At 44.7% G+C, this 22,267-nt stretch overlaps 1 protein-coding gene across 5 annotated transcripts in view; it reads left to right on the forward strand.

Moving 5' to 3' along the window:
• Positions 1-22,267, forward strand: part of LOC102308260 (RNA binding protein fox-1 homolog 3) — a 436,461-nt gene that overhangs the window by 135,104 nt on the left and 279,090 nt on the right. For 2 of the 5 annotated variants that reach the window (XM_014334179.2, XM_042221529.1), the window contains one exon: positions 21,055-21,117. The exons of 1 other annotated variant lie outside the window; for it this stretch is intronic. The gene's annotated coding sequence lies outside the window, so the exon portion shown is untranslated. 2 more of the 5 variants (XM_014334180.2, XM_014334181.2) reach the window with 2 other exon arrangements.

Consider the following 22,267-nt stretch of genomic DNA (forward strand, 5'->3'; position numbering starts at 1 on the left):
CTCACTCTCTTCGGTCGATAAAGTTTCCCGTGTGGTTATTTGCAGCCGATAGGTAATCAGATTAAAGTGACTTTCCAAACCTTTAATATTCAGGCTTTGAAATTGTCATTTCAGGCCAGCTGTCAGAGAGGGAGGGGAAGAGAAGGGAGGGGAGGTGGTTCAAGCAGATCTGCCAGGGTGTGTGTGTGTGTGTGTGTGTGTGTGTGTGTGTGTGTGTTATGGCTGCACCTCTGCAATATGTCAGGAGATGGAGAAAGTTGGTGCATTCCTAATAGGGGACGTGATTATGATACATGATGTGGGAACTTTCTCATGGTAAATATCGGTCCAGTCTTTATGTTAAAAACGAAATATTTTCAAACTGTTTTTTAAAAACAAATCTGGAATATGCGGATTTTACTTTTCCCTGTGCCTCAGCTATAACCTCACGGCACATCAGCTGTCCTCATCAACCATCAAAGGCAGGAAGCTCCCTTTTTTGGAATCAGTACATCATTTCTAAAGTCAGAAATCCCATCTGATCCCAAAAAATTCATAAACCAGGACTTTGCAGTGAAAGCTCTTGAAAAAAAGATTCCATAAAAAATTTAGTTGTTAGGGATAATAAGGTCCCATATTTTTTTTTTAACGAGTTTCAGCTCATTTTCCGTGCAGAACGAGCCGTGACTCTCTTTTCCGTGCGGGCATCTCCCTGTTTTTAGTTCTCTGAGCAGTTTCTGTGGCTGTAACCTTAAATGCATCTGAGTCTGCTTCCCGTGCCCTTTCTGCACGAGTTCATACAGTGACAGAGCCTACTGGGCTGCTATGGTATGTGCTGCGCCGCACCATAGCAGCTTACCTCACTAATAACATCTACACTGTATTGCTTTTCTTTTTTCTTCTTCTTCTATTTTTTGATCTGAACAACAACCTTAGTGGTAAAATCAGGATTTTAGCATTTTAAAGAACAGTTATATTAAACAGGTCACTGTATAGTTCATGGGTCATCTTATAGTCACTCTTTTTCTGACAACCGAAATGCAAAAACATGAAAATTGCTTTATTGGGAATTTAGCTGTATTAAAATAAGCAATACATAACCAGAGGGAGCAGGAAAGTCTGAAAGGCTAACAGTAAGCTAGCTGAGTTTAGCTTGAACCGAAAGGTAACATCACTCGGTGTGAAACAAACACCTCCTGTTAATCTGTTATTGGGGTTATTATGCTAACTGATGTGTTACATTTTAAAGTGACAAAGTCAAATTTATTTATATATCACATTTAAAGCAACAACTGTTTTCCGTGGTGCTGTATATTTAAGATCATCAAAAGAGATACAAACATAGGAAGAAATGATCAAATTTAAGAAAAAGAAGCATAAAATGATTTGAGTAAGACAAATAAAAGTGGTACAAACTCATTCTGATTTAAAAGCCAAGGAATAAAAGTGAGTAATCAGATGGGTTTTGAAAGTGTCTAATGTTGGGCAGGTCCTGATGTGAAGGGCCAGTTTGCTCCACAGTTTAGGAGCAGCCACACTCGCGTCCTGGAGTCAGTCCGGTCTGCTCTTCAACAGCTCGGATATTTAGTAGCGATTGGGAGTCATAAACCAAAAGAGTAGAGACGTTTTTGATCAAAACAGATGTAGGGCTGGGCCATATCATACCGTTCATAGTAATATCGGTGTAATGTTGGGCAACGATATGAAAATGAAATATCGCGATAGAATATGGGTAAAACGTGCAAAACGTGGCTTTGTTTTCATACGCACATGGTGGAAAAAGCATGGCGGCGACGGAGAATGAGGAGGGCGAAAGTTGATCGTTGAATGAAACGATGAACCAGAACTGGTTTGTAAAATGCTGCAGCGTCACTGGTGTGGAACTGGTTTAGCTTTCGTCCGTCAGATACACAACAAAGCACTATTTTTGGTAGCGCATGCTAGCGGGCCGTCGTTATTACCGTGTTGTTGGAAAATACGGCGCACTTAAAATTAATCCTTTGATTTTTCTGAACATCGACAGAGCCCCTTATAATCCCGTGTGCCTTATGTATGAACTCTGGTTGTGTTTACAGACCCCGAAACGATTTTATGTGCACGGCGCTCGAAAATCTGTCAAATGTTTCAGTACGACTTTGCTAAGCTACGAAGCCGCACCGCTTGATGGATTGTCGGAGCATTACGGCTATCGTAGGCGGAGCCTCGCGGAGTGATACGTACTGTGCTTCAACATAATGTTACCGTATTGTGTGTGTATAAGCTCTTTTTAAGTTTTGTGGATATCATACATGGTTATGCTGAGGATATGTCGGCCAGTTTCCACTGGAAATGCCTTTTGGTTAAACTGCCAGCAAGGAATTTGCATTTGCACTGTTAAATATTTATATAACTTTATTGCACATAAAAAACAGCTGCTTGTTTAAGTGAAAATGCATTGATGGGGTTTTTTTGCACTAATAAAGTTGTGGAGTTGTAAAGTATTTTGTCTAGTGTCAATTATATTGTCAATTATATTGTTATCGCAAATTTTCAAATGCATATCGTGATAAATATGTTTGGTCATATCGCCCTGCTCTAAACAGATGTAAACAAAGCTAAACAAAAACAGGTAACAGCTGACGGCACGCCGCACACACAGGCGCCATCTTGGATTCCCCTGGATTTCTCTTTATTCTGGAAAGTGAAACCAGTGTTCGTTCCTCAGTGGAAATGACGTCCTGATGGTATTAAAAGCGTGGCCGTAGCCATTTTTTTCTTGTCTTTTTTTAAGATGGTAAAGCTGTCATGTCTCAGTGTTTGACACCCTACATTGACTCTGATTGGGTTTAAGGCGTTAGGTTGATGCACCATGAATGGAAGGGTAACTGGTTGGTTCAGACACAAGGAGACCATTAGATGTACAGTAGAGCCAGAGCCACTGAGTAAGTAACTTTTTCCACTGTGCTATATTAATTTTGACTGAAGGAATTCTGTATTTTGTTATTTTCTCAACACGGCTGAACTCAAGTAGTCTTAAGGAATAGTTTAGAAAAGAGGGAAAGTGCACAAAATAACCTTTTCCAAATTTCTGGTTTTGATTGAAACTTTAAATCTAGTCTCTACAGAGTCTCTTTTTATTGGTTGTTGGAGCACAAACCTTACACAGGTGCTTCTAAACTCTGGTTACAGCTGCGATTTGAAGCAGGAAAACGCCAGTCATGCAGTCTGCTTCTTCAAACCAGGATTTGCGGTCCGCCATCATAGCATCGTGTAAAACAATAGTTAGATCTTTTTATTTAGCAGCATGCTACACTCTCATTATTATACATATTTTTAGTTAGACTAAGAAAAAAATATTGCTGGCTTGCAACGCTGGCAGGTCATAAAGTTGCGTGGCACTCTAGAGAAATGGAAGTAGCAAGTGACCTTTCCATCTACACTATAGGGGACCTTTAATGCAGCCAGGGATACTGGAGCTTGATGGATTTATTCCAACGTGCATTTTGTTTTTCTCCAGACTGCAAAATAAGAACATTCGGCCATAACCGATAATTACTAATGTCCAAAACAGCAATATTTAAAATGCTTCATCTTCACTATTATGTGCCAAGACTTCGTGACTCCTTACAATGACAATGATTTGGTTAATGGTAATCTATATAAAATATGTCAATAGCACAAATTATCCAAATAGCAGCTGAAGAATTTACTCATTCGGCAACTGCATTAGACTGTGATGTAAGTTCTTTCATTTTTACATAGAAAAATTAATTTCATGTACTATCAGTATTATTTTTTTGGTATCAAGTGTTGGTATTGCATTCATTTTAAAGTAGAGAGATGCTTTCACATTGGTATAACTCGAGGGTTTGTGGGATTTCAAAAACCCCCAGTAAGGCAGAAAATGACAGACAAGTCAGGCCATTCTCTATTCCTTTTAGAGTCCCGTCTTCTGACTTGTGCCACCCACAGCGCTAAATCAAGGGGCCAAGTTGGGCTCGCTCTGCTCTGTGTGAGCATGTGCATGCGGTGGTGGGGGAAGCTGTGAAGCGCATCAGTCCCATGCCTGTCAACGGGCCTACACCGCAAGCCCGGTCCAAAGGCCGTGCCTGCCACGGTTGCCTCCACACTGTGCTGCTCCCAGATCATCCACGCTGCCCACCAAACAAAACCCAGAGAGCGAGCAAACAAATCTCAAAGTGATATTATACAACACATAAACAAAGTGTATTTGTACAGGGGCATTCTGTTTACAGTCGACGCGTACTGTATATATATATATTTCTATTCTCCTAGAACGTGTGCGAGCACACACACCACCACCACACACTCGTCTCAGGAAGTACAGAGTAGGAGGACAGGCCCCCGGTATCTCATCTCTTTCCCTCTTCCTGTCACTGTGCGGTGGCGGGGTGGATTAAGGCCTTGTGTTTGGCACAAAGGCCTCCTACGTGCCCGGAGGCCGTCTCCTACAGGCTGGTTTTACCCAGCAGGTTCCCTCCCACCAGGATGTTAGTCTGACTCATTAACTCTTACTGAAGCTTCTCCACAGCGTAAATCGTTGACAGAGATAAACTCGGCTAACAGATGCCACCGAGGTCACCGTCACTTTTTTGTCAGAATTTTGCACGACTCCTGCTCTACTGTATGTCACTGAAATTGCACTTCCTGTGCTAGACAGTATCCTTCCTTTTACTCTGGTAAGCCCCATTTCTCATCTTCACTTCAGCAATCGAAAGGATTCCTCTTCACCCTGCAAAATGATTCACCCTGCTCGCTCAAACACCATCAGTACATGCCCAAATCCTCCACTTTTATTAAATGCATTTTACTACAGTGCTAAAGAAATAAAACAGCTTCATTATACAGTCTTCTCTTTTTCCACATTTGCATTCTAAGACTTGTTTTTTTAGTACTTGGGATTTTAGCTTCTGTCAGTTTTTCCATCTACTAATGGAATTATTTCTTAGCCAGCGTCTGACCTCTTCACTATCATCCACACCTCTGCTTTATTCCAGTAATAGAAATAGGTCTGGTTCCTCTCATAAGCCTTTATCAGTAAATACATTCTTTTCTGACTGGTGGAAAACACACTTTTGATATTTTTCTCACAATGTATGATCTTTAAAACCACTAAGACCTTTTCCATCAAATAACAGCCTGTTATTCAGATTGCTGCCCCTGTGACCACGACCCAGAAAAGAGCTTGAAGATGGAAGGATGAATAACAACCAGTGCCATACATCAAAAACCGAATGTGAACATGAAGGCAAAACAAAATGGCAATTATCGGGATGATTAATTCCAACTTCTACCTTCTTTTCACGTACGAGAAATGTTGTTGACGAGTCAAACTGCAGTCTGCTGTCTTACCCCAGGAGACATCAATTTCAGTGAGGTGACCTTCAAAGAAAAGCTGGTGACATGCCAGGTTTAGCATAGTTAGAGGACAGTGGGTGTCTGTGTGGGTGTCTGTGTGGGTGTCAGGGTTCAGCGTTGGTTCAAGGATAAGAAATGAGCATCAGTTAAAACTGTGTTGGTTATGAAAAATATGTTGTCTTAAGTGAAAATCTTTAGAGATGAGTCTGGCAGACGTGACGTGACCGGCCCACTGCGACTCTTTGACCGAAAACCTTCCTTGACACATGTAACCGAGCACGAAACATCTCCGGATTCCCAACTGCACCAGTGTTTGGACACGTGTTGGAGACGAGGCACCTCTTGGATGTCATAATGAGTCTGGACGGAATCAATAAACATCAGTGGCATGATTGATGACGACCCAGAGCTCTGTGCACTCTCAGTTGTGATCCACTTATAGCGAGACGCACATTAGCATGTCTTCTTTAACGACGGAACAAAAACAAGGCACGGTACTCAGGGGAGTGTTGTCTAATTTTTTTTTTTCCACTGCACGTGATCGAGCGCGGTGTCGTCCTAGTAGCCCATTCCAGTCACCATCAACTAACGGCTGTACTCTGGGGCCTCTAGGCCTGACTTAATCAGACCAGATATACATAAATAGCAGGTCAGCCATATGGTTTCACCGTGATGTTTTAAACAACAGCGTGTGACGTCTTCAGCCCTCCTGGAGGGGTTTGAAATAAGGGATCATACCTATAGGGACGCTCTGCTGTACGGCACGTCGATTCGTGCGGCACACATGGTGCAACAGGCTCGGGCAATGCAGCACTCACCATATGCTCGGGCCTCTAGGTCAGTGCAGAGCTGAATTTGCAACATGTAATTTAGTAATACCAACACCGTGGTCGTCAAGCAGGTTTGTGGGGGAGAGAAATAAATGTATTGGCGCAGAGTGCTGTGGGGTTGGAGAGAGGAAAATCTATAAATGTTTGCCCATATATTGTGTCAGAAGTATTGTAATTGTAGCCCATTAAATCAGCAGGGTGTACGATGGGCTAGCTTTGATGAAACGGCGCTCCGCTGCTGCCTTCACCATCCACAGCAGGGTCAGCAGGCTGGGGACCACCGAGATGATTTAAGGCCCGAGTCACTGGTTAATAGTTAATGAGAGTGAGTTGTTCAGAGACTCTGGATGCTTTCCAAGTTCCGGCCAGCTCAGGCACAGCAGCTTCATAGGCACTCAAGGCTGGAATTGAGAGGTAACGGAGAGGTCTAATCGTTTTGTTAAATAAGGGCTGCCGACTCTTTAACCTCAGCAGATACCTGTGCACACAGTAAGGCAGAAAATAAACACGGCGCGTACACCCGCTTGCTCCGGTGATTGCGTCCCCGCCTCATCTCCTGCCCTGTCCCGGAGCCAGATTTACAGCTGTTCCCGTCACCTCTGCAACTTGTTTTCCCTGAATTTTTTTTGTCCCGTTGTTCATCATTTTTCCATTTTTCAGACCCGCACGCATCGAGCCATATTTCAAGACACCTTGTCATTTAGCAGTTTCCCTGGGAAAAATAAAGAGGCTGTTTTTTAAGAAGGCGGCGGATAAAACCAGAGGCTTTTGCACACAGATGCTTAGGGTTCATCTGTCGTACCCCTCCATCCATAACTACAGCTGGGGGGAGGGATAAGTCAGAAGAGAATCAAGGGCACATTAGTCTGCAGAGAGGAAAAAAACACATGCACCTACAGTAGGAAACCATTATTACCACAGGTGTTTTGTTAATGCATAAAGTGGCTATTATCTGAGCGTAGCTGCCACACTTCTCCCTTTGGTTCCCAGGTGTTTATTGGTTTATTAGGATCCATGCTGGCTTCACTGTACCAATTGAATGCAATGGAATTGAAACAGAGCAAGATATTAGTGTTGTGTGCAGTAGCAGAGAGAACTGTGTCACGTAGCCAGTTAATGTTGTTTCATTATGAGAGAGGATTTAAGCGACCGTGTGCCCTGCAGAGGCGACAGTGAATTATAACTGGACGAATTCCAGCTCACCAGTCAGGGGCGATCAGGAGCACGTTTGAGGCGGTGCCTTCCTTTCTTTACGTTCTTGTATGCACTTGTGCATACGGCATCATACGAGCAGCTTTGTGTGTCTGCACCTCGCTGGCTGTGAGAAAAGACAGAGATTGGACGAGAGCTGTAGAGAGACTCTCCAGGGTTTAGAGAGAATGCTCATTAAGGCCTCCTATAGCACAGCCAGCTCATTCCTCACAGTCCCAGCGGCCGGCTCTACTACGCTCTGCTTCCTCACCACATCCTCTCCCCTCTCTTTATCTGCTCTCCTCTATTTCTGTCTCCTTCTCTTACTGTCTTCTTCTCTTTCTGTCTCCTTCCCCATCTGCGTCTCGCTCGCTTCCTTTCGCTCAGTCCTCCACCTGCACTCGGGAAGCTCAAATAGCAGATGTTTAGGCTTTTCGTCGACAGTTTGCATAATTGTCGAGTTCTTCAGCAAATTAAAAATTTGCCAAATGCAATCTGAATCTAGACTTGAAACACAGACTGTTGTCTTTACCTGCTATTTGCATTGTTTTTCTTAATTAGGCTATAGATAGTATTTTGTGGCCAGTTCCAGGTGTTGACAACAAATAGCAGCTGGATGTAAAGATACTTTATTGGGGTTTTCTTTTTTCTCTACAAAACTTTATCAGTTTATGCACACATGTTGGTCTTGAGTGTCTTTTTGATTGGTGAAGGCGGAGGTGTTGAGCAGGTGTAGCTGTCGCTGGTGAACCCAGCTCGCTTCTCACAGGAACAAGTTTAAATTTATCTCGCCCGTTTTGAATCTTCACTCTTCAGCTAGTTGCGCAATTAGGGATAAAACGCTCTTCTCTGTTTCTGCCTCATTTCCTGGTTTGAAGTTAATGAGGTTACTGCATTATTGCAGAGATATCTCATGCAGCAGCTTTAAAGGATAACACTGGTTACTTTGTCTTTTTTTAGTTCATAAACAAATCCCCCGAAGACACCGAAACCAACAATTAGTTTGCTGTGCTATCTGATAAAAATTACATCTTCATGCAATGCAGAGCTTTTGTCCAAAAACACACAAAATGCCAAACTTTGCACTTTAGATCTACAGCACTGTGCAAAAGTCTTGAGTCACTCTTCTATGAGTTATGCTTTGCTTTGAAGATGGGAAATAGATGCAGCAGTTTATTGAAACCTTCAAACGTGCCTTTAAAATGCAGTAAACAAGAGAAATAAAGAGTTTACAAATTCTAAGAAGACTGAATGTCAATATTAGTTGAGGTCGCCTTTATTCTCAGGCAGCGTTATGGTGCGTAGTCTGCAGGAATAGTTCTCCAGGTATCTTAAAAGACATGCAAAGGCCTTCTTTGGTTGTTTGCTGTCTTGTGGATCCCCCACTGCTTCAATAACAATAAGATCTGGGCTCTGGGAGGCCAATCCTTGACTGACGGTGGTCATTGTGTGTTTTACTATCCAGGTATGATTTTCCTGCATTTGCAGTATGTTTAAATGTTATGGCGGATAGAAATCTGACTATGATTTTCTATGTTTAGTTTTAATGAGATCTCCAACATCACTGGTTGAAATGCACCTAAACCACGACAGAGCCTCCACCGTGTTTCACAGATGGCTGTAGACTCACTGTTGGACCTCTCTCGTGACCGCCTCTGTACAAACTGATGATAATTTGAACCAAAAATGTCAAACTTGGATTCATCAGACCTGTTTCCAGTTCCTGTTGCCTTTCCATCCAGTTCTTGTGTAATTTGGCACACCTCAGCCTTTTCTCCCCGTTTCTCTTCCTTAACAATGGCTTCTTGACAGCCAACCCTCCACTGAGGCCATTTCTAATGAAGCTTTGGCGAACAGTAGATGGAACTGAAGGGTCAGATGCATTTCTCAGGTCCTGTGTCAGGTCTTTTCTGAATTTTTTTTCTGTTTCTTGAGTATATGAGTTTTTTAAGCGTTACCACTTCTTCACTTGTCCAATTTCTTCAATTCTTATAAGGACACACTGCACACCAAGCCAAAATGTACCAGGTTTTTGGCTAATAGTGCTTTAGGAATCACTTTGTTGGAGCAACAATATTATTTTATGCCTATAAAACTGTGTTGTCTTTGGTAATTTTCATAGTTTTAACCAAAGCAATGGAAACATTGTGTCTTCTTGCAAAGATACATTTTAAAATGTGATTTTTTTTTCTGTGTTCACTCAACACTGGTTCATCCTTTTGAGTTAGTTGCCTATTTAATGCTTAAATGATTCATTTGTTAGTGTTAAGTGGTTCAACAAACAAGCACACACACAAAAAAAATTCTGCCAAAATGGTCAAGCGCACTGACTGCACTGAAAAAGTGAAGAATTAGCCAATGTCCATGGCAAAAACTTGGAGAAACCTCCAGAAATCCTGGAGAGTCTTTGCTCAAGACCACTTTAAAATATAATAAAATGAGGGGTGACTCAATACTTTTGCATAATATTGTATTACTCCATATTTTAGAAGCTACAGATCAAACGGTACCCCCAGATGCCCGCCTACATCAGTTGAAACTCTACCTGTGGTGCCTCTGCAAGCAGCTATGCAACCCACCGCAGACCCTGCTTTTCCTGCTGTTTGTTATTTAGTGAATAACACGTCTCTTGTCATCCATGCCTACTTTGTTAACTGCAGAGTTCTTTAATTTGGTGTTTAAGCTTCGGGCTTTTTACATGTTGCCTGGAAGGCCAGGGAGGTCCCAGAACAGACCAGTTTCACCAAAAACAAATGAAATCAGTTTGAAATCATTTCCTTTTGTGGACCTGAATTAAACACATTCTTGGTTTTGTTAAGAAAAAGTAGTGCAGGTTGTTCTCTAACCAATCTGTGACAGATGTTGTTGGTTAATGCTACCTCTCGCATTTTCTTCTTTTTACATCCCAAAAGCAACCCGGTAGATGGGCTGTGCGTAGGTGGGCCAGGTGTATTTGCGTGCTCAAGTCTACAGATGAGTGCCGGTGACATGATTTGTCATGCAGACAGCCAGCCCGCTGTCGGCTTGATTACCGCTGGCCAGCCAAACGCTTGACCCTCAAGCGGTCGAGGCCCCGGCGGTGGCAGTGGTGGGAGCATTATCCACCTCCACCCCTGCCTGTGTATAATGGCCGCGTCGTGTGATCGATGGCCTGTGTACCTGTGGAGCCCGGCAACTACAAAGCCAGACACACACACAGTGACGCACACAACTATACAACGAAAGGGCTTTTATGAAGGCCTGGAAACACACAGCGCTCCTCAGGAAACACCTTAGGTCACACCCTGACACACGAATCCATTATACAGGCTTCACTAGATGTATGGTGTATTGTCCAAATACACTGTAGTCACAGTGCTGAATTGCTTGAATGTTTGCCTGTGCAGGCATTCTTCCTCATTAAACACGACGTACAGATTACAGATGAGTATAAGATTCTCCGAGTCACTGCCTGGTGCACATTTCTTAGCTTATATATCGAGCTGCAAACACACAGTTACCCAAACACCTTGTTTAAACAATTTGTGCATTTTTTAAAATACTGAATTGTTTAAGCGAGACTTTCATTTAAAAGTTAAATAACTTTTCTTATCAACAGAGGCTTTTACGTCAACGTTTTTTTCTGTCTCTATTGTACAAAAGCAGCAACAATGAATGAGTGAAAGCTAGTCAGGCAGGTTGACACATCTAAATACCTTTAGTTCAGCTCTGCACAACTTGCTTTTAACCAGACTATTATCTGTATTCGTATTCACATGAAAAGGATTTGAGTGATGTTGCTTTATCTTGGCCAGACATCCATGACGGGAGTCCTAGATCCGTATATCCAGTCGGTTGACAGATTACAGGAAAATCATTTACCGTATTTTTCGGACCATAAGGCGCATTAAGCAAAACAAAACAGTTAGATAAATCAAACTTTACTCAACTCAATCTTCTTGCTTCCTCCACTTCTGTACCATTGATTCATTAATGCTGTATTCTATCACAGCTGCTCTATTCCCATGTTGTTGCAGTATATGAATGACTAGTATTGTGGATGGATTATCTCAGTTGTTCTCCTGACTGAAGTTTGGTCCATTTACAGCATCCTGCCATGCGATTGCATTTGTCCCTAACCATCAGGAACCCTCACGTTAACTTTTATTGAGTGGAAGAAAGTTAGCGTTCATCCTGCAGCTTCACTGTTTATATTATGCTAACATAGCTGTTAGCTAGCCACCACGTAGCACATCATTATATACCAGCTAGTCCAACTTCAGTAACCCTACAAACGTCACTGCTGTTTAGTTTTCTGTCTTCATTTATGTTGGAAGTGGTAGCAGGGCTGTACGTTTGAATGTTTCAGAAATCTCTCAGTCAGAACATGCTATATCATGTTTAGGTGGAAGCTAGCGAGCTAACTCCCTGCTAACGTCTAATGTTAAATGTAATAAATTCTGTTTTCATGGATGCCTGGATGTTAGACTTAATTGTTACACCTGGTAAAGCAGCAACACTGATCATTTTATTACAGAATTCAGAGAGTTTGTAACTCTCAGTGATGTTGCAGTGTTTGTTTTGGGACATGAAGCAGACGGAGTTTTGGACCCAGATTACTCCGCGAGGCTCCAACAATCCATCGAGCGGTGCGGCTTCATAGCTTACCAAAGTCATACTAAAACAATTTTTTAAAGATTTTTGAGCGTCGTGTACCACATAAAATCAGTTAGAGGTCAGTAAGCACAACCAGAAGTCATACATAAGGCGCACTGTCGATTTTTGAGAATATTTAAGGATTTTAAGTCAGAATCAGAATCATAAGTGAGCCTTATAGTGCAGAAAATACAGTAGCATTTGTTCATAAAGTCTCTAGAAGTCTACTGAAGAGAAGGAATGCTATATATTTTCTTTTTTTGATATATACTGGCTGTGAACACTGTCAAACACATGGTTTAGTTGTTCAGTTAGTCAGAGATCAGTTGACTAAAAGGGAGCATAGCTAATTGTTTCCACTGTCAGTAGCCGTCCTGCTATATGGATGGCAGTACTGTTATCCTGCAAGTATCTGCTCCCACCCGGAAAGAAATATTTCATCACAGGATAAAGACGAATATTCCCGATCACTGTGATTGATTTGCAGTGACCTTTGCCAGCGAAATTCCCTCCACAGCATGATGGAGCCACAGTATGCCCTTTCTGTTAGGGTCAGGCGTTAAGGTTATTCCTTCGAGTCGCTCGTCTCCCCCTTGCTCGCTTGCTTTCCCCGTTCCGTTCTGCTCCCGTCCATCTCCTGCATAAACAAAATCCCTCCCGCTTGATCTTTTCAAAACTCTCAGTTTGTCCTTTGGAGAGCCAAGGTTACCATGTCCATCGCTCCCTCCCGCTGCAGCAGAGATCTGTCAACAAACTTCTGAACACTTTCTCACTTGGAAAACTTAAAGAGGAGCGGGGCTGTCCCAGGAGGTAATCAAGCTCCTTCTCCTGCAATTGGTATCTTTAAACAGAATAGATAAAGGAGAAGCGGGTCATGCAGGAGAGCTCAGGTACTCTGCTGGAAAAGTTCAGTGTATTGATGTGCTGCAAAGGGCTAGTGCTTCACAGAGAGAGGAGCCCGTCAGACCGCAGGCTTGATACCTGCACCGCTAGCCCAAAGGGAGCTAGGTTAGTGCCCAGAGAAATTGACTTAGTGAAAAAAGATTACTCCCTCTTTCTGTCGTTTTTTTCTATCCTTCTTACCCACACAAACCTTCTTTCACTCCTCTCAACTTTTGTGGAAAAGAAGAAAAAAAACACTCGGATAAATTACTGTTCTTCACTGGAGACTAATGATCTACTGGTGTCTTTGCATCCTGGCCCTGAAAGTGGTGAAGAGCTTTGATGATGGAGGATTGCGGCTGACAGATAAAAGCTGGACCCCCTCCAAACCTCCTCCCCCCCCACCCACCACTACCACCTCCTTCAGATGCTCCCCATCTCTCCCAGCTACTTAGTTATGAGCTCCAGCGTTATTTCTATAGTAACCCATTGTTATTTTATTTCATCTTTGCCCCGAAAGTTCAAGCTGGAGGCAGAGGAAGAAATCGTGGTTGCCTCTCGCTCTCTATCTCTGCCTTTGTCTCCATTCAGGTCTTTTTCTGTCTGGATGCATTCATCGTGTAAAGGAATTTGACGACGTGTCGGTCTCTTAATGCGTTTATAAAGGACAGGTTTCCTTTAGCTAGTCCTCCTTTTCAGGTAAATGGATAAACATTTGCATTTTTCTAACACGTTTCTTCTATCAAGTGACAGAATTACACAAAGAAAGGTCGCCGTTTTGAACATAACACACCTTTTAAATCTTCAAAGCTCACACTGATCTCTATAGTCTCTGCACTGCCTTCTTTACCTTCCTCTCCTCCTGACTTTGTCTTTAACGAAGCTGTTGTTGCTTTTAAGAAAACGAGCTTTGTGCAAATTCACCTGCATTATTTAGTAAATTTCAGCAGCGAGCCATTAAAAGGTTGAGAGAACTTGAACTCTGAGAAAACGTGACTGTTTTTGAGCCCTTTCCCTTTCCGTCCCCACTCCTCACTTTTTCACCCGAGCGCAATTTGATTGGACTTGATTTGATTTGAGCCCTGCCACTTTCAGTTTGAATAAGGTAACCAAGAGTTATTTGCTAGGAGAGACAAGGGCCTCACCGGATGGAAGGTTTGATGAATTTTCACACTGCTTAAAAATTCCAGCTTTGCTTTATTCAAATGTAACACATGACTACAAAGACCCAGTGTTTGATGAGGTGTATGAGATGTAAATGTCGGATGGAGCCTCTCCACTTATCTGCCCCACCGAGGAAGGTGCCCAGCATCGTAATCATCTGATCTGAATGGATTCAAAGTGTGCTCCTTGATGTGAATGAGTGCTGCTCCATTGCTTTGACGGGGGGAGCGGTACAGTAACATCCCCTGGGGGCTCCGTGGATCAGATGGAGCAGGCTGGGAGATGTGTGCGGCAGCCTCTCAGGGATCTGTGAAGACTGCAGTTATTTTTCCAGGAATCCATTTTTGTTGGGGGAAAGCCGCTTTAAGTCTCAGATTCCGCTACATTGGAGTTAAATTTGTATCTGACTATATCAGTGTCTCCTAAAAAATCCACTTCACTTCCTTTTCTGTTTTTTTCCTCCAACCTGTGTTTGTCGTTCAGTCATTTGAAATGACTCCACTCTTGTATGTATAGTCAGCCACGCTGGATAAGCTTGCAAGCATAAGATGGAAATGCATGCAAATTTTAGACCTCTTACTGCAGTGACCAAACCAGAGGCAATATTGGACGCCAAAATATGTCAGTCATAAAGGCGTAAACATTATGAGCTTGGAGGAGTTGCAATGCAGCAAGCATTTGATTGGTTTTCACTCATTCGCCTTTGTATTTTTGTAGTTTTGGTCAATGGTTAGTTGTAAACTAATTGTTTGGGTTAAGCCGGTGAAATCTGCATGAGTAGATTTTGTAATTTTTCATATTGCATGTTGCAATATGACACTTACCTAGTGTCCTTTATGATGAGCATCCATGTGTGATGAGTTGGGAGTCAGAGATGCTTCTCGCTGTTGCCATAAAGGATGCTCAAGGACACCTTGTGCATATACTTAAGACGTCAGCAGCTTAGAGAAAAATCGCCATTTTTGACATCCTAGTAGTGACGAGGGGCTGCCCGTAACCATCGCAGGTTCTGCGAGGAAACTGCATCGGCTCCTTTATTTCAGTACATATGAAATCACCCGCTGTCGCTCTACAGTAGCAGGCGGGAACGATATCAGCAGGAATTTATGCAAATCTTGATTAGCTCAATGAAAAATGATAAAATATCAGAGATATGAACTATTAAACAGCAGATGTTTAACAACACAGCAGATGTTTTATATCACCAGCAGCGAGAGGATACATAGGCTTTTCACTGGTGCTGCCGCTGTAGCTAATAAGCGAGCTCGTGGATAAGTGCGTGTCTACCTCTGCGCGTGGCCAAGCCTCCGGATGGCCGTGCCTCTGTCTGGGGGCAAGCTAAGCTTAAACACTTTGTGCTTGTGCTGCTGAGAGTCTGTGTGTGCACAGGCCTGTATTTGTCACTGTGTATTTGCGTGTGAGCTCTAGACCAAGCTGCTCACAGCCTGCCTGTCTCTTGTCCCCCCCTAGAGGGTCATTCAGCCCCTCTCTCAGCCTCTAATCCCGTCTGTCCGGGGGAGATAGAGGGGAGCAGACGGCCACATCACACCCGGGGCGCCGCAAACACAATCACCAGCCTTTCACAGACACTTAACGGGGCTTTGCGCTTGTTCAACAAGGCAAAACGCGGCAGGAGGGATCAATTTAATACAAGGCCTGACTCAAATGGAAAGAGGGTAAATAAATAGGCAATGACAGCGAGGACTGTTGCACAATTTGTGTAGTGGCTTTCCACTTTCTCTCAGTCTCTCCTTTGTTGCTCTTCGCTGTAGCACCTATATGATTCCACTTCCTCCCTCTGTGACATATGGGGCTGAGCTGAGGAAGAGCAGCCCTGGTCCCTCTCTCATCAGGCTGTGTTATTTTAATAAATCACTTCTGCCATTGCTTGGTACATTAATTCCCCAGGCCCAGAGGGCTGTGTTACCACTAGCAGCGATCTGCATGAGGCGCTAAATGATGTGGGGGATCCCCCAGTGAGAGAACAGAGGCTCTCTGAATCTTCCCTCCATCTCAGCATTGTCGGTTTGGCTCTCACCCTGGGCTCGCCCAGTTCTCAGCACAAATCGTATTCAGAAAGGAAGCCGAGGCCTCATCGTGCACGCATAGCCGAGAGGGAAGTCACCTGACGCCTCAGACAGTAGCCGTCGTGTAGCATTGTTGCGCTTCGTCACTTCAGGGCATTGTGGTGCGATGCATCTGCGCTGGCATCCATGAAGCGCTCCTTTCCACAATGTCAGCTTCAGGCATTAGTAAAAGTTGCAAGGACAGTCCTCACAGCAGCATTCAGGTTTAACACGATTAAATGCGTGCCTTCACGTTAACAGAAAAGGCAAACCCAAGACTGCAGAAGCTCACGTCTCTTTCCTGCGTCTCGAGTTGGTCAGTTCAGACATGGTTGCTGCTAACAAGATCACGAAGAGGCAAAGGCTGGTGTAAGACATCCAGTCTGAGAGTCTCACTCTGTCATGGGCGAAAGAATTAAAATTGTGTGCGTATGTATTAAACCAACGCTCTTTCTGCACACACGAAATTAGAACGGGGTGCAGAGTTTTTCCTCAATAACATCTATTAGAAATGAATATTGCTCCAAGCAGCAATGAGCACACAGCAGTAACTTTATTATCCGTCTCAGGATCGGTCGGCGCGGTGCACGATCGAGAGGGCTGTGATCGAGTTCGGGTAGCACAGAACGCGAGTGCTACGGCTCATTCTGTCAGCGTCGGGCGTATGTCTGAATAGAGCCAGAAAAAAAAGCAATACCAAAGTGACCACGTCTGGAAAAATAGATTAAAAAATACAGATGAATCCAATGTTTTGTAGCCCATGTCAGAGAAATGCTCGAGTCTCACAGCAGTTTAATCTACACCTTCTCTTACAGTCCTCTTCAGTTTGCAGATACGCTCTCTTCAAATGAAATTCCATCACATTTTCTTGCAGCGAGATGATCATAGCTCTCAGAATGAGCCCCGTGTCTGCAGGTGGTGGCATACATAAACACTACGTAGACGTAGCTGTTTTACATGACTGCTTGATTGAATTCAGCACGGTGCGACTGTACAGACGCAGGTGGTACGAGTAGGAGACACCAAAGTGGTAACACTCGCACTGGTAGTGTTGGTGGGAGCGAATGTATTTCCCCACCGGGGGTACCAGACGCCGCCGTTTCCCTTCCAACACCTCAGCGCTCTGTTGGCCGGTTCTCCGCTTCTTTCTTTCTCTATACATTATAACTCCTTAGACAGAGGTGAGGTTGCTATTGGTATGCACAGACAACACCGGCAGATTCACCACCCAGAATACCACTGGGAGATTATACCCTTCCTGCTCCACGCAGCAGGGATTCGGCTACCGTAAATAGAGCGCTTGGGAGTGTGCTGTGTGCCCAGAATGACAGAGCACTGCAGTGGCTGAATACTCCAGCCAGACGGCGAGCACAAACTCAAGGACTGCCGCAAATACAGTAATCTCTCATGCTTTTGGTTGTGGTTTTTACCTTTTTCTACAGGGACTCAGAAATCGTCGCACTGGAGATCCATCTGGCTGATTGTCAGCGTGCACTGGGCAGCCGTTGGGGCATGCAGGACACGAGCTACAGACAAAATCTGTTGGACTTTAGAAAAGAAAGCAGGAGGCCAGAGTGGAAAAAAATAACAAAGCTGCTCACAGGAACCGTGCATCAGTCAAGACAAGATTTCGGGCCTACTTATAGTTTTCAAAGGAGAAAATTGGGCCATTTATTTGCTTTTTGCTCAAAGATTAAATGAGTTTATTAATAAATAATTCATTGTATGCTTGTATCAAATCTTCCGAGGGACGAGGCGTAAGTCGTAGCAGTGCGTTAGCATGCCGATCGTATCATGAATAAAAAGCAGGAGTTCGTCTAAAGGCTTATGCAGAATCAGAGACAAAACCTGAATGACAGTGAGAGAGGTAATTTGAACGAGTGTAATGACTTGCTGTTGCTATGGTGTGCAATGACACACAGTGGAAACACAGACGCAGCACAGTGAAATTCAAGAGGAGAAGCACTTCGGCACGTTTTAGCAACAAGCTACCGATTACGTTACGAAGGGGTAATTAACGCGAGCGTGCACCAAACTTTTTGTTTTTTAAGGAGACGTTAATACAAGTTTAATTAAAACATTTCATGGTCATTTTTTAGTTTTCATCGTCAAGTATTAGCAGCTTCTCTTTTTCTCCTCCACATCCCAATTTCCATTTGTCTTACGTTTGACCCATTAAAACTGCATCTGTGCATTTGACTTAATATGGGCACGGAGGGCTGTCTTAATTAATAAGCAGGCATCCACCAAACTAATCTGCCTGTGTTGTGAAGTCTGTCCTTTCCATTAAGTGGGACTCACATTATCTCCTAATCAAATTAGTCACTTAATTGTGGCCCTCCCTTGATGGATCCCATGAAAAAAGGAGTGCCGTGTTTGCTGCAGGGGGATGTGTGAAGATGGAACACGGCTGTTTCATTACGATATGAATTTTTTAATAACCAAAGCGTTCACTGTCATCTTCTTGCTTTGAACCTTGGCAAAGGGTGAAGTTGAATTTGACATTTTATCCACTCACACAGTTGAGTGTCTGGCTGCTTTGTTGGGGCTAAGTACCATAGCCCAGGGCCACTACCCAATTGCCCAACAGGGGATTGACCCCTGTCATCCACTGATCACTAGTCTGCTTTCTTAATCACTCCCCCGCATTGTCTACTGCAATACTTGATCTCAGTCGATGCATTAACTCCTTCATCCCTCTTAGAGCTGCTATTCCCCAAGTCGTGATTAAGGAGTGAAATCTGATGTTACCAAAGATTTCACTCCATCCGTCCATCCTTGGACAGATTGGCTCCTGAGGGGAGGGTCTCTAATTTTAAGGAGCCAAGTCCGCCCCCGCGGCGTTACAGCGTGGGCGCGGTGGCCGGGGGAAACCCCGGGTCCTGATGAATGGAGGTATGTGTGGTCGTTTGTCCCGCTGATTGAGTTTTATCCCCTGCCCTTTCACAGCAGCCAGACAATAAAGAGAGCCACATCCAAGCGTGACAGGTTAACCTAACAGTAATAGAATACTCTTAATAGTCTAGCCTCAGCCAAAGTCCACGGCAGAGACGTCCAAATAGCCAAGCTTCCTTTGTGGCGGGAGTGGAGGTGTGAGGGGGGACCGGCTCTCACTGTTGTTGTGTGATGGAAGCAAGGACAAAGAGGGCAGCTTGATGGCTTAATGTGCGGTTTGATCGCTTCGTTGGGTGAAATTGAAGTTAGCGAGGGCGACCGAACACAAGGGAGGGGGTGTATTTTCAAAATGGAAATTAGTCGTATACGAGCGTGACATCGACGCGCTGTATCGCTTAAATATTTTATGGGAATCCTTGAGCCTTTGCATTGGTACAGATGCCGCGACACGGTGGTGGCGTCTGCACAGAAAAGCACAATCAAAGTGAGCAAACTGTCAAAGGAGATTTGGATGATGTTGTCATGACGTTGACATGAACGTGTCTGTTTTCTGGCAGATAATCTTCACAAAGAGAATCCTCCGGGCTACATGCATCCGCGCAGGCAGAGCCTCTGACTGTGTTTGTTTCTGTTGCACCTCCGCTCGCAGTTTGTCATGTCTGACTCGGGCTTTAATTAGGCCTGCGAATTGAAGCGGCGGCAGCAGCAGGGCTGGGAGCCCTCTGTCCACAGCTCAGCCGTCCTCCACGGTGTCTCCTCGGAGGACCTCTCTGCTCTGTGTGGTTAAGATAATAGAGGCTCGCTCGGAAGATGTTAATTGAGGGGAGATAAAGTGCAGTAGTGGCTGCGGGGATGCACGGAGCGGGGGTGGAGGGGACGGAGGGAGAGCTACCTGATTAGAGGCTGAGGTGTTTGACTTACAGCTCTTCTTTTGATGATGATATATGTAGCGCCAGATTTTTCAAGGAGAAAGGCAGAAACGCACGAGGAGGAGCCTAAGAGATAGTTATTAAAGTTTTCCCTGGGGCGTTTCTGTTCTTCGCTGTGCCGTTACTAAGTTACGCTCTCGGGTTTGTGGAGTGAAGAGTCCGGTTTCGAGGAGCTTTTTGGGGGCTCAGAAGGATCTGGCAGCCGTGCAGACGGGCAGGGAGAGAGGCAACTCTACCTGGGCCTCGGAGGTTGAAGCAGAGATGGAGGTGATCTGACCAAAACAGCTGAAGTGACAGAAGCTACATTAATAGTGGCATATGTCTGGAGCAGAGAGAAACTAAAAGGGAGAGAAAACAGACTCTCCACCAGCCCGGGAGAGGATGAAGGGAACGAGAAAGAGGAGGGGAGGACGAAAAAAGCAGAAAACAGTGCCAGCAGCCTCTATAATTGCCTCAATGCCGCTGGGATTGCTTTCATTCAATTGAAGCATTCTCTTTCTCTGTACATTGGAGGTGGAGATGGAGGAGGAGATGGAGGGGAGGAGGGGTCGGGCCGGGTGGCGTGGGCGGGCGGGAGATCCGATGGTGCCCTCCCTCTTCCAGCAACATACAGTGATGAGGGCGATAGCTCCCCTGTAGCGGCCGAATCTCTGGCATCAGTGTGAGCAACAGAGAGAGCGAGCGAGTGAGATTTAGTGTTTGTGAGAGAGAGAGAGAGCAGAGTACTGTGGAAGAGTGAGGCAGCGATAAGGAGGTAGGTGGACCACAGATCAGACCTGTCAGATGTGATTGTGCGGCCAAGTGCAACCCCGCATGTGAGCGTGTGTGTGTGTTTTTATATTTCCCAAAGACAACCAGCTTCCCCGCCCCCTTTCATCACAACACACACAAACACAGCATCGCTGCCCAAACACACGCACATTGCTCGAGGAATCCTTTTATTTCTTTATTTGGGCTCCTGTTGGTGCGTGCCTTAGATGCTCAGCTCCCTCCTCCTCTCTCTTCTTCTTCTCCTCCTCCTCCTTGTCCTGTTCTTCTCTCCTCCTCCTCCTCTCCCCTCTCGCTTTGCCGCTCTCTCACAGCCTCGGTTTTCTTTTTTTTTTTCTCCTCTTCAATCTTGTGCAGGTTGTATCTGACGGAGGGACCGGTGCCGCGCTCCCATCCCCGCGCTCCTTCAGCAACAACACTGTGAGTATTCTCATGCTAATTTGGCTTCTCCAGCCTCCCCAACATCGGTTTTGTCTATTTCGCTTTCTTTTTATTCTTTGCCTCTTTTATGTTTTCATCCGTCGCGCCAAACACAGCGGCGGCGGCAGCAGGAGAAGCGGCGCGGGAAGGGAGAGAAAGAGGAATGAGAGAGGACATGCACAGAAATACAGAGAGAGGAGAAGAGAGGGGAAGGCAGAGAGGGAGGGGGGGGAAAGAGTCGAGGAGGGAAAGGGATTTCTGCCGCCGCCGCTGCGAGCAAGCCGCTCTGCTTTCGGAGGTGTTTCTCCTGGAGGATGGTGGAATTGCCGAAGGGATGTAGGGGGCGGGTCTTGGTTTTGTGAGTAGATAGTTGTGCGAGAATGATAGGGGATGTTGTTGACAAGCATAGAGTGGCTCATCAGACAGCCGGGCAGCTGGAACCAAGGTTTTCTCTGTTGACTAAACTTCTGATTCATCCGTCACTTTCCATATTTACACGCGCACACAGATAGATGCGCTTCTCTTTCTTCTTTCTTTTTTTTAACCGACGTTGCTCTTGTTGTGGAGCGAGGACTTTTGCGCCGCCGTCATTTTTCTGGTGACGCCGTGCAGATGGGGGATGAATTGTAGATGGATGTTGCTCCTGGTCCAAGATGTGCTAAGCATATGTGTGTGCCATTCATAGCCTCAAAAGCACTTAGCGTAGTTTTAATGACTACAGTAGCAGATGCACGAGTAGGATTTTTTTTTAAAAATTCAGTGTTTGTGCCCACGTACCATTAGTTGTGACAGGGTTTCGGTATTTTAAAGAGGAAAACGCGTTACTACAGAGCCGTGCATGCCTAGAGTGCAGTGATTGTGCCTACTGTACACAATAAAGGATAGTCAGTGTGTGTGTGGGTGCAGGGAGGGGGGGTCAGGAAGTCAGCGTCCATCCGTACATGCTGCTCTTTGATCAGAGGGCCACGTTTAGTCTGCCCACGACATGTGTCTGAGCCATATGAAGAGTGGGTGTGTGTGTGTGTGTGTGATGGAGCCAAGACGGGCCCTGTGCCCTCACTGCAACACCATAGCTAATGGGCACATGGGTCAGCAGGGTTGGACGCTCCTCCGCTTGTGCAGATATGTCACCAATACTAAAAAGTCTCCG

The sequence above is a fragment of the Haplochromis burtoni genome, unplaced genomic scaffold (genome assembly GCF_018398535.1).
Source record: "Haplochromis burtoni strain Fernald_Lab_line unplaced genomic scaffold, NCSU_Asbu1 Contig_68, whole genome shotgun sequence".
NCBI lineage: Eukaryota > Metazoa > Chordata > Actinopteri > Cichliformes > Cichlidae > Haplochromis > Haplochromis burtoni.